The following is a 12,914-nucleotide window of genomic DNA, read 5'->3' as shown; positions in this document are numbered from 1 at the left end:
GTCCTCCAGCTCAGTCAGAGAGATGAGTCACATTCAACACGTAGATACATTTATGTAAACAAAATGTATCTATTTCAGCTTCCGATGCGTCTGCAGAAATCTCCAGGAACTTTAAAGCTCTGTGTGTAACCCTTCCAATGCTGGTCTATTAAAAAAAAAATGCTGGTTGCATATAATATACTGTAAATAATGTTTTAGAGCAAAGTTGAAATGCAGGGTTATATTCCGCTTTAATAAAACGCACTAGAATAAGGAGGCAGTCTAATGAGGGTCAATAGAATAAGGGGTCGTGAAGCAAACAGCCACGGCTACTTTTAAAAGTCCATGCCCCCTGCAAAATACATGTAGGGGTTCCTTAAGATCCCAAAAATATTTGCAGGGTTCCTCCTGGTTAAAAAGGTTGAGAAAGGCTGTTCTACAGGGTGTTCTGTATCTTTTTTTATTATTACTAAAGAAAAAAAGATTTTTAAAAAGAAAGAATATATCAGAGTTCTCAAAAGGTACTGCTGCTCGCTAGTGCATTTCATATTTTATTACCACTTTGCAGTGAATTGTTTGCATTCCATGATTAAACAATACAGTCTATTCTCCGTATTCGTTGCGTTTCCCTCTTATCGCCACTTACCTGCCCATCCCTGAAATAAGCCGCCGGCATAGCGCATCTTTCATTCCAAACGTGTCCTTAAAAGTTATTTATCACATTTTTTCAGCAAGCCAACTTTTAAATGGCTTTTTCTCTACATTCAAAGGACTCCAGTGCCACTGTCGGCAAAGCAGCAGACAAACAACTCTTAAAAAAAGAAAACAGAAGAAAAAATGAAAAGCGTCAAAAAAACTGAAATAAGTATAGTGAATTAAAACAATTATATCAAGACAAACAGGCACCTGAAACGGTGGGATACAAAGAGCTGGGCACTTTGAAGTCACAGTCAATCTCACAATCACCTGGAGGAAATGTTGCCACTTATCGTTTGTTTGTGTCCTCTCTCCCTCTCTCTCTCTCCAACCCCCCCCCCCCCCCCCCCCACTCCAAAAAATGGCAAAACTGCAGTGTTGTTCAGCCATACTGCGAGCCAACAGACTGCTCTTCCTTCATTTAGTAAATCGTAGTTTTTATCAGATTTTTTTTGTTTTTTTTTCATTCTTGAAAGTCATTACCACCTGCTTGCCCGCTTTCATGCTCTACTGTTCCCTGGCCACAAGATATACGTTTTTAAAACTGGCTCTGCACATGGAGCAAAGTAAATTGGGAGAGATTGAGGGCTCTTAGCTATCCAATTGTGCGGTGGTGTCATTTTATACCCACTGTTACAGCTGCGGCGACTCATCGGTACAAGATTCTGCTGTTGTATCACACATGCAAGACTATGGATTAAAGAGGAAAAAAAAACCTATCTGAAAAAGGTTCATTCATCTGTTTGTATAGAATAAAAAAAATTGTTTAAATTATGTGGTTTTGTTCTTAATCCATCTACTATTATTGTCTAGTATATACAGTATAAAGCGCTGATATAGAGTACATGTCACTGACTGTCCTAAGAGGAGCTCACACTCTAATCCTACCATAGTCAATCTAATGTCCTCCCACATTATTATGTATTTATATAGGCACAGTTGTTCTGGCACCCTACACTTCACCAGCCATGAACCCACAACCCCCGCTGAACCACAATGCAAGTGTGTTGGCCGGCTCAGCTCTCACCTCTCCCTTACTTCCCTTGCGGGTATATTTAGCCACAGGTGCCGCTTAATACTGAGTGTACCTCTGGCTACTGAGTAGCTAGAGGTGCCCCCAAGTATTAGGCAGTTAGAGGTGCCCCTGGCTGAAGGTAGATCACGTCAGTGGAATGCCAAAAGCTCTCATTTAAACTTTGCTCTGGGAGGGAGGCATTAGAGGAGGGGAGGGAGCCGCCTTTCCATCAGGTGCCTGTAGGCATGTGCCTTATGGTAATTCTGGCCCTGCCTAAGAGGACCCCACAATCTAATCCCTACCATAGTACATCGTAGTCTATGGCCAATTTAGGGGTAAGCCAATTAACTTACCTATGTTTTTGAGATGTGGGAGGAACCTGGGAGGCCCCAGAGGAAACCCACGCAGACATGGGGAGAACATACAAACTCCTTGCAGAAAATGCCCTGGCTGGCATTTGAACTGGGGACCCAGTGCTGCAAGGCAAGAGAGCTATCTGCTACTATCCATCAAGCCACCGTGCTGCACCACAGTAACAGTAACCAGTCTACAGCCTAGGTTCTCAACACATGGTACGTGTCCTTTGGTGGCTGGAGAGTGAACTGGTTAAGAGCTCTGCCTCTGACAGAGGAGACAAAGGTTCAAATCTCACCTCTTCCTGTTCAGTAAGCAAGCACCATTTCAGTAAGGAGACCTTGAGCAAGACTCCTTAACACTGCTACTGCCTACTGACCAGGTCCTGGCAACGTAGAGTCATGCCAGATAGCACAGCTTCCAGTGTGCCCAGGTACCGGTCACAACATAGCAGAGAGCCCTGACAACACTGAGTCATGCCAGGGGGATCATAGCTTCCAGTGCGCACAGATACCCGGCTCATACAACATAGCAGAGAGCCCTGACAACACTGAGTCATGCCAGGGGGATCATAGCTTCCAGTGCGCACAGATACCTGGCTCATACAACATAGCAGAGAGCCCTGACAACACTGAGTCATGCCAGGGGGATCATAGCTTCCAGTGCGCACAGATACCTGGCTCATACAACATAGCAGAGAGCCTTGACAACACTGAGTCATGCCAGGGGGATCATAGCTTCCAGTGCGCACAGATACCTGGCTCATACAACATAGCAGAGAGCCCTGACAACACTGAGTCATGCCAGGGGGATCATAGCTTCCAGTGCGCACAGATACCTGGCTCATACAACATAGCAGAGAGCCTTGACAACACTGAGTCATGCCAGAGGGATCATAGCTTCCAGTGCGCACAGATACCTGGCTCATACAACATAGAGAGCCCTGACAACACTGAGTCATGCCAGAGGGATCATAGCTTCCAGTGCGCACAGATACCTGGCTCATACAACATAGAGAGCCCTGACAACACTGAGTCATGCCAGGGGGATCATAGCTTCCAGTGCGCACAGATACCTGGCTCATACAACATAGCAGAGAGCCCTGACAACACTGAGTCATGCCAGGGGGATCATAGCTTCCAGTGCGCACAGATACCTGGCTCATACAACATAGCAGAGAGCCCTGACAACACTGAGTCATGCCAGAGGGATCATAGCTTCCAGTGCGCACAGATACCTGGCTCATACAACATAGCAGAGAGCCCTGACAACACTGAGTCATGCCAGAGGGATCATAGCTTCCAGTGCGCACAGATACCTGGCTCATACAACATAGAGAGCCCTGACAACACTGAGTCATGCCAGAGGGATCATAGCTTCCAGTGCGCACAGATACCTGGCTCATACAACATAGCAGAGAGCCCTGACAACACTGAGTCATGCCAGGGGGATCATAGCTTCCAGTGCGCACAGATACCTGGCTCATACAACATAGCAGAGAGCCCTGACAACACTGAGTCATGCCAGAGGGATCATAGCTTCCAGTGCGCACAGATACCTGGCTCATACAACATAGAGAGCCCTGACAACACTGAGTCATGCCAGAGGGATCATAGCTTCCAGTGCGCACAGATACCTGGCTCATACAACATAGCAGAGAGCCCTGACAACACTGAGTCATGCCAGGGGGATCATAGCTTCCAGTGTGCACAGATACCTGGCTCATACAACATAGCAGAGAGCCCTGACAACACTGAGTCATGCCAGGGGGATCATAGCTTCCAGTGCACACAGATACCTGGCTCATACAACATAGCAGAGAGCCCTGACAACACTGAGTCATGCCAGAGGGATCATAGCTTCCAGTGCGCACAGATACCTGGCTCATACAACATAGCAGAGAGCCCTGACAACACTGAGTCATGCCAGAGGGATCATAGCTTCCAGTGCGCACAGATACCTGGCTCATACAACATAGCAGAGAGCCCTGACAACACTGAGTCATGCCAGAGGGATCATAGCTTCCAGTGCGCACAGATACCTGGCTCATACAACATAGCAGAGAGCCCTGACAACACTGAGTCATGCCAGAGGGATCATAGCTTCCAGTGCGCACAGATACCTGGCTCATACAACATAGCAGAGAGCCCTGACAACACTGAGTCATGCCAGAGGGATCATAGCTTCCAGTGCGCACAGATACCTGGCTCATACAACATAGCAGAGAACCCTGACAACACTGAGTCATGCCAGAGGGATCATAGCTTCCAGTGCGCACAGATACCTGGCTCATACAACATAGAGAGCCTTGACAACACTGAGTCATGCCAGGGGGATCATAGCTTCCAGTGCGCACAGATACCTGGCTCATACAACATAGCAGAGAGCCCTGACAACACTGAGTCATGCCAGGGGGATCATAGCTTCCAGTGCGCACAGATACCTGGCTCATACAACATAGCAGAGAGCCCTGACAACACTGAGTCATGCCAGGGGGATCATAGCTTCCAGTGCGCACAGATACCTGGCTCATACAACATAGCAGAGAGCCCTGACAACACTGAGTCATGCCAGGGGGATCATAGCTTCCAGTGCGCACAGATACCTGGCTCATACAACATAGAGAGCCCTGACAACACTGAGTCATGCCAGAGGGATCATAGCTTCCTGTGTGCCCAGGTACCTGGCTCATACAACATAGCAGAGAGCCCTGACAACACTGAGTCATGCCAGAGGGATCATAGCTTCCAGTGCGCACAGATACCTGGCTCATACAACATAGCAGAGAGCCCTGACAACACTGAGTCATGCCAGGGGGATCATAGCTTCCTGTGTGCCCAGGTACCTGGCTCATACAACATAGCAGAGAGCCCTGACAACACTGAGTCATGCCAGAGGGATCATAGCTTCCAGTGCGCACAGGTACCTGGCTCATACAACATAGCAGAGAGCCCTGACAACACTGAGTCATGCCAGGGGGATCATAGCTTCCAGTGCGCACAGGTACCTGGCTCATACAACATAGCAGAGAGCCCTGACAACACTGAGTCATGCCAGAGGGATCATAGCTTCCAGTGCGCACAGATACCTGGCTCATACAACATAGCAGAGAGCCCTGACAACACTGAGTCACGCCAGAGGGATCATAGCTTCCTGTGTGCCCAGGTACCTGGCGCATACAACATAGCAGAGAGCCCTGACAACACTGAGTCATGCCAGAGGGATCATAGCTTCCAGTGCGCACAGGTACCTGGCTCATACAACATAGCAGAGAGCCCTGACAACACTGAGTCATGCCAGGGGGATCATAGCTTCCAGTGCGCACAGGTACCTGGCTCATACAACATAGAGAGCCTTGACAACACTGAGTCATGCCAGAGGGATCATAGCTTCCAGTGCGCACAGGTACCTGGCTCATACAACATAGCAGAGAGCCCTGACAACACTGAGTCATGCCAGGGGGATCATAGCTTCCAGTGCGCACAGATACCTGGCTCATACAACATAGCGGAGGGCCCTGACAACACTGAGTCATGCCAGGGGGATCATAGCTTCCAGTGCGCACAGATACCTGGCTCATACAACATAGCAGAGAGCCCTGACAACACTGAGTCATGCCAGAGGGATCATAGCTTCCAGTGCGCACAGGTACCTGGCTCATACAACATAGCAGAGAGCCCTGACAACACTGAGTCATGCCAGAGGGATCATAGCTTCCAGTGCGCACAGGTACCTGGCTCATACAACATAGCAGAGAGCCCTGACAACACTGAGTCATGCCAGGGGGATCATAGCTTCCAGTGCGCACAGATACCTGGCTCATACAACATAGCGGAGGGCCCTGACAACACTGAGTCATGCCAGGGGGATCATAGCTTCCAGTGCGCACAGATACCTGGCTCATACAACATAGCAGAGAGCCCTGACAACACTGAGTCACGCCAGAGGGATCATAGCTTCCTGTGTGCCCAGGTACCTGGCGCATACAACATAGCAGAGAGCCCTGACAACACTGAGTCATGCCAGAGGGATCATAGCTTCCTGTGTGCCCAGGTACCTGGCGCATACAACATAGCAGAGAGCCCTGACAACACTGAGTCACGCCAGAGGGATCATAGCTTCCTGTGTGCCCAGGTACCTGGCGCATACAACATAGCAGAGAGCCCTGACAACACTGAGTCATGCCAGAGGGATCATAGCTTCCTGTGTGCCCAGGTACCTGGCGCATACAACATAGCAGCGTGGCACTGTGGCAATACTGAGTCGTAAGAGATATAGCACCCTTTTGGGTGGATATTAATCTTCACTAAAGCATAACTTTTATTAAGGGAATAACCCCAATAGTTGCTGATAGCTTGACCTTTTAAGGCTCAAACAAGGAGTGGGGGAGGAAACGCAATCTGATCAATCGTCAGTCAGCCTCGATTGATTTGCGGCTGATGGATCGAAAATCTAGGTCGATATGTTTCTGGCAGCAGATCGATTGCCCATAGAGTTGCATTGAATCTAATGGTCCAATAGTGCATTTAGATTGATTTCCAATAGATTTCATTCTGAAATCCATTGGAAATATCAGGGCTGTGGAGTCGGTCCAAAAATCCACCGACTCCGACTCCTCAGTTTAGGATTTCACCGACTCAGACTCCGACTCCTCTAATTTGCATATTACAATTTTGTTGATTAAAAGTATGTAACGTGAAATTTGTCTCTTAACTGCCAACGCTTAGGAATTTTACAAGACAACTGAAGTGAGAAGGATATGTAGACTGCTATATTTATTTCCTTTAGGCTAAAACTAGTCCTTGGTAAGAGTACTTGTAAAAGGTACAAACCGGAACAAAGAGCATCTATCAGGCCCTAGGCAATGTAACTGTGGGTGCATGTAAGAATGATGTGCAGGTACTCTGCAGGGGAATGAGGAGATTCTTCCTCTGTTACACATTCTTCATGCACAATCTGAACAAGGTTTATGGGTAATAGACAACACCTCTGTGTTCAATGTGCACAGCATTCTCAGTGGATTCCCTGCAGCTCTGTGGGGAGTGCATATGTAGAGTATAGTACTACTGTGTAACAAAGGAAACCTGAGACAGATGAAATTAAAGTTTTATACATACTTGGGGCTTCCTCCAGCCTCCATCAGTCCCTCGTTGTCCTCCTCCACCACCTGCATCTTCTGCTATGAATCCAGGTGCTTAAGCCAGTCTGGCATAGTGCGCATGCACACACTCCGCCGCCGGAAGCATACTACACCTGCGCAGCACTATTGCACAGGTGCAGAATGTTCCTGGCTGTGGGAGCGGCATGTGGCTGGGCTGCGCTGACTGGCTGAATTACCAGGACTCATAGCAGAAGATCCAGGTGGTGGAGGAGGACAGCGAGGGACTGATTGGCCTGAAGGGGGCTGGAGGAAGCCCCAGGTATGTATAAAACTTTTCTTTTCATCCGTCTCAGGTACCCTTTAATTTGTAGTCACCAATCCAAATTTTAACATCATATCAAATTATTTGATTTCATGAGCAAAGGGAGTGCATACATTTGCATAAACCAGCATCAATGCAGAATTATTTCCATCTCATTGACCATCTCTATTAGTGACACCGCTACACATCAGGCTTTTTTCTTACAGCATAGATGTTATTTAGTATATATGTTACGGCCAGAACCCGAAGTTTGGCCACTTCTAGTTCTGGCCGACCACTTCGGGTTCTGGCCGGCCAATTTGCGAAGTGGCCGCTGCGCTGCGGCCAATGTTAGAAATGAATTGTTTACTCTGATATTAATGTATCTTCTGGCCGCAGCGCAGCGGCCAAACGTATTAATTTGTTGCAATTAAGCCGGCGGCAATGTAACAATTCAAGCCGCCGGCTTTTTATCTGCCTCTCTCTCTCTCCTCTTATGGCCAGCCGGCGGGGGACACGCGAGTCCCCCAGAGTCGTTCGTCGCAGCAGGGGCAGCAGAGCGGGGAGGCTGCAGACATTGCTTCTGCCAGCACCCGCTCTGCAAGAACGGCAGGCTTCCCTGCCGCGACGAACGACTCCGGGGGGACACTCGTGTCCCCGCCGGCTGCCCATAGGAGAGCGAGAGAGGCGGGGGGAGGAGAGAGAGGCGGGGGGAGAAGGAGAGAGAGGCAGATAAAAAGCCGGCGGCTTGAATTGTTACATTGCCGCCGGCTTAATTGCAACAAATTAATACGTTTGGCCGCTGCGCTGCGGCCAGAAGATACATTAATATCAGAGTAAACAATTCATTTCTAACATTGGCCGCAGCGCAGCGGCCACTTCGCAAATTGGCCGGCCAGAACCCGAAGTGGTCGGCCAGAACTAGAAGTGGCCAAACTTCGGGTTCTGGCCGTAACATATATATAAGATATTCCTGTGTACATATCATATATACAGTCACAATCAGATATGTATATCTGACTTTAAAAATACGGGGACTGCTTTATTGAAGCAGCACAAGTAACTCATTTTGATTGGTTTATTTTCATTTTTGTGGACTGAGCACAGCTATTACAGTATATATACTGTATATATACATTATTAATTACTTATCTGAGAAATAGAACATTTTATCATATTTTCTATTTTAATTACAGTTACAAATTCATTAGGAGTCGGTGCATTTTTTCCAGACTCCGACTCTAGGCACCCAAAATTGCTCCGACTCGGACTCCACGACTCCACAGCCCTGGAAATATGTTCCTAGTGTGCGGCACACATCAGATAGATTCCTGTCAGATTCGACTTGACAGGCATCTGACAGAAATCTATCTGATGGTCAAATCTGCTGCAAATCTATAAGTGCATGACCACCTTAAAACTACGATGGTAGTGCCTAAAGGTGGCCATACACTACAAATACACAGATTTGCTGCAGATTCGACCATCAGATAGATTTGTATCTGATGTGTGCCACACACTAGGAACAGATTTCCAATAGATTTCAGAATGTCTCAGAAATCTATTGGAAATCTATCTAAATGCATTTTTGGTCTATTAGATCCAATGCAACTCTATGCTGCCAGCAGCAGACCTAGATCTTCCATCCTTGTCAGTAGAGTTGGGCCGAACGGTTCGCCTGCGAACGGTTCCATGCGAACTTCCGTGGTTCGCGTTCGCGTCCCGCAGGCGAACCTTTGCGGAAGTTCGGTTCGCCCCATAATGCACCATGGAGGGTCAACTTTGACCCTCTACATCACAGTCAGCAGGCCCAGTGTAGCCAATTAGGCTACACTAGCCCCTGGAGCCACTCCCCCCCTACTAAAAGGCAGGCAGCGGCGACCATTACGGTCACTCGTGTGCCTGCATTAGTGAGAGTAGGGCGAGCTGCTGCACACTCTCTCTCATAGGGAAAGATTAGTTAGGCTTAGCTTGTCCCTGGCTGCATACCTGTTCTGTGAACCCACCACTGCATACCTGTTCTGTGAACCCACCACTGCATACCTGTTCTGTGAACCCACCACTGCATACCTGTTCTGTGAACCCACCACTGCATACCTGTTCAGTGAACCTGCCACTGCATACCTGTACTGTTCAGTGAACCCGCCACTGTATACCTGTTCTGTTCAGTGAACCCGCCACTGCATACCTGTTCTGTTCAGTGAACCCGCCACTGTATACCTGTTCTGTTCAGTGAACCCGCCACTGTATACCTGTTCTGTTCAGTGAACCCGCCACTGTATACCTGTTCTGTTCAGTGAACCCGCCACTGCATACCTGTTCTGTTCAGTGAACCCGCCACTGCATACCTGTTCTGTTCAGTGAACCCGCCACTGCATACCTGTTCTGTTCAGTGAACCCGCCACTGCATACCTGTTCTGTTCAGTGAACCCGCCACTGCATACCTGTTCTGTTCAGTGAACCCGCCACTGCATACCTGTTCTGTTCAGTGAACCCGCCACTGCATACCTGTTCTGTTCAGTGAACCCGCCACTGCATACCTGTTCTGTTCAGTGAACCCGCCACTGCATACCTGTTCTGTTTAGTGAACCCGCCACTGCATACCTGTTCTGTTCAGTGAACAGTTTGGTGTGTCAGTGTGAAGCAGTACCTTAATTACACTACCTGATTGATGTATACACATGCAAGATGTTTTAAAGCACTTTAGGCCTGTCATTTAGCATTCAATATGATTTCTGCCCTTAAAATGCTGCTTTGCGTCCCCCTCCAGGTGTTAGACCCCTTGAAACATCTTTTCCATCACTTTTGTGGCCAGCATAAATTTTTTTTTCTCAAAGTTCACATCCCCATTGAAGTCTATTGCGGTTCGCGAACTTTAACGCGAACCGAACCATCCGCGGAAGTTCGCGAACCTAAAATCGGAGGTTCGGCCCAACTCTACTTGTCAGATAGATCAAATCCATTGAAATCGGCCACAAATCGATCGATAGATTTGAAAGAATCAATTTCTAATCGATCAAGTGTGAAATCGACCAGTGTATGGGCCCCTTAACACTAAGGACCCCCTGGTGTTGCCTAACCTTAAAGAGACTCTAACATTCAAAAGATCCCCTGGGGGGTACTCACCTCGGGTGGGGGAAGCCTCCGGATCCTAATGAGGCTTCCCACGCCGTCCTCTGTCCCACGGGGGTCTCTCCGCAGCCCTCCGAACAGCCGGCGACTGTGCCGACTGTCATTTCAATATTTACCTTTGCTGGCTCCAGCGGGGGCGCTGTGGCGGCTTTCCATTCTGAACTACACGGAAATACCCGATCTCATTCGGGTCCGCTCTACTGCGCAGGCGCAGGAAACTTGCGCCTGCGCAGTAGAGCGGACCCGACGGCGATCGGGTATTTCCGTGTAGTTCAGAGCGCCTGCGCAGGAGCCAGGAAGGTAAATAATGACGTCACCGCTGCCCGGACTCCACGGAGGGCTGCAGCGAGACCCCTGACGGATGGAGGACGGCGTGGGAAGCCTCATTAGGATCCGGAGGCTTCCCCCACCCGAGGTGAGTACCCCCCAGGGGATCTTTTTATGTTACAGTTCCTCTTTAAAACTTTCCTGGTGGTAACTATTACTAACACTAAGTACCCCATTGGCACCGCCTCACGCTATCTACTGCAATTGTTGGCGCTGACATAGGCCACAATGTTAATAACTGTGATATTAGTTATTAGCGGTAATTTGGGCTCTAGTGGTGCCTTATAAGATATCGGGTAGTGGGGCCTCCGCTATGCAAACTGCAGCTACAAATAGAGGCCACACCAACTATGTGTAGCAACAGTTTGCATAACGGGTGGCCCCAGTGCCCGCTATATTATCGGGTGCCTCCAGCTCTCATATCACAGCTAGTAACATTGCAGTCTATGGAGGTGCTGTTTTCACTTGCCTCTGCCTCTTTCTGCAGCTAATACAGCAGAGTCCACGGCACCTGGCACCAGCGGGGATCACCTGATGCCACATACATGCAAGCTTAAGTTGCTTTAGCAACTGGCTGAAAAAGCACAAACCTCCCCACACCAAATTCTCACCGAGCCTCCCTTCCTCTCAGGGCCGGGACAAAGTCCTCCACCAACAGAGGCTGAGGTGCCCAAGTGTGCCCCCCCCCCCCCCGATGGGTGTGGCCATTAAAATATGTGGGTGGAGCTAATTGTAATGTAACAGTGTAACGCAAAGACGGTGGGCCCTAGTTTTCTCCCAAAACACAGGCAACGGACCCTAAAGTTAATTACACAATGAGTTCCCCCCCCCCCCCTCCTTCCAACAAACAAGGAACAGGGAAAGCAGGCAGAACCCTTCAGTCAGCAAGACATGTAATATGGGAGCTTTTCACTAGAAAATACATATAATGCGGCAGCGTTTCCCCAGACAATTCACATAACGCAAGACAATTCACATCATGGTGCAGCGTGTCCCCAGAAAAATTCACATAATGGCGCAGCCTTTCCCCAGACAATTCACATAATGGTGCAGCGTTTCCCCAGACAATTCACATAATGGCGCAGCGTTTCCTCAGACAATTCACATAATGGCGCAGCCTTTCCTCAGACAATTCACATAATGGCGCAGCCTTTCCCCAGACAATTCACATAATGGTGCAGCCTTTCCCCAGACAATTCACATAATGGCGCAGCCTTTCCCCAGACAATTCATATAATGGCGCAGCCTTTCCCCAGACAATTACCATAATGGCGCAGCCTTTCCCCAGACAATTCACATCATGGCGCAGCCTTTCCTCAGACAATTCACATAATGGCGCAGCCTTTCCCCAGACAATTCACATAATGGCGCAGCCTTTCCCCAGACAATTCACATAATGGGGCAGCGTTTCCTCAGACAATTCACATAATGGCGCAGCCTTTCCCCAGACAATTCACATAATGGTGCAGCCTTTCCCCAGACAATTCACATAATGGCGCAGCCTTTCCCCAGACAATTCATATAATGGCGCAGCCTTTCCCCAGACAATTACCATAATGGCGCAGCCTTTCCCCAGACAATTCACATCATGGCGCAGCCTTTCCTCAGACAATTCACATCATGGCGCAGCCTTTCCTCAGACAATTCACATAATGGTGCAGCCTTTCCCCAGACAATTCACATAATGGCGCAGCCTTTCCCCAGACAATTCATATAATGGCGCAGCCTTTCCCCAGACAATTACCATAATGGCGCAGCCTTTCCCCAGACAATTCACATCATGGCGCAGCCTTTCCTCAGACAATTCACATCATGGCGCAGCCTTTCCCCAGACAATTCACATAATGGTGCAGCCTTTCCCCAGACAATTCACATAATGGCGCAGCCTTTCCCCAGACAATTCATATAATGGCGCAGCCTTTCCCCAGACAATTACCATAATGGCGCAGCCTTTCCCCAGACAATTCACATCATGGCGCAGCCTTTCCTCAGACAATTCACATAATGGC

At 48.7% G+C, this 12,914-nt stretch overlaps 1 long non-coding RNA gene across 4 annotated transcripts in view; it reads right to left on the bottom strand.

Annotated features, from left to right (window-relative positions):
* LOC137541395 (uncharacterized) overlaps positions 1-12,914 on the bottom strand; it is a 509,076-nt gene that overhangs the window by 17,933 nt on the left and 478,229 nt on the right. For 3 of the 4 annotated variants that reach the window (XR_011025150.1, XR_011025147.1, XR_011025149.1), the window contains one exon: positions 626-790. The exons of the other annotated variant lie outside the window; for it this stretch is intronic. This is a non-coding gene — a long non-coding RNA (uncharacterized lncRNA). The remainder of the gene's footprint in view (positions 1-625; positions 791-12,914) is intronic. 4 annotated transcript variants of the gene reach the window in all.

The sequence above is a fragment of the Hyperolius riggenbachi genome, chromosome 12, assembly GCF_040937935.1.
Source record: "Hyperolius riggenbachi isolate aHypRig1 chromosome 12, aHypRig1.pri, whole genome shotgun sequence".
Taxonomy (NCBI): domain Eukaryota; kingdom Metazoa; phylum Chordata; class Amphibia; order Anura; family Hyperoliidae; genus Hyperolius; species Hyperolius riggenbachi.
This window is presented reverse-complemented; position numbering and strand designations above follow the sequence as displayed.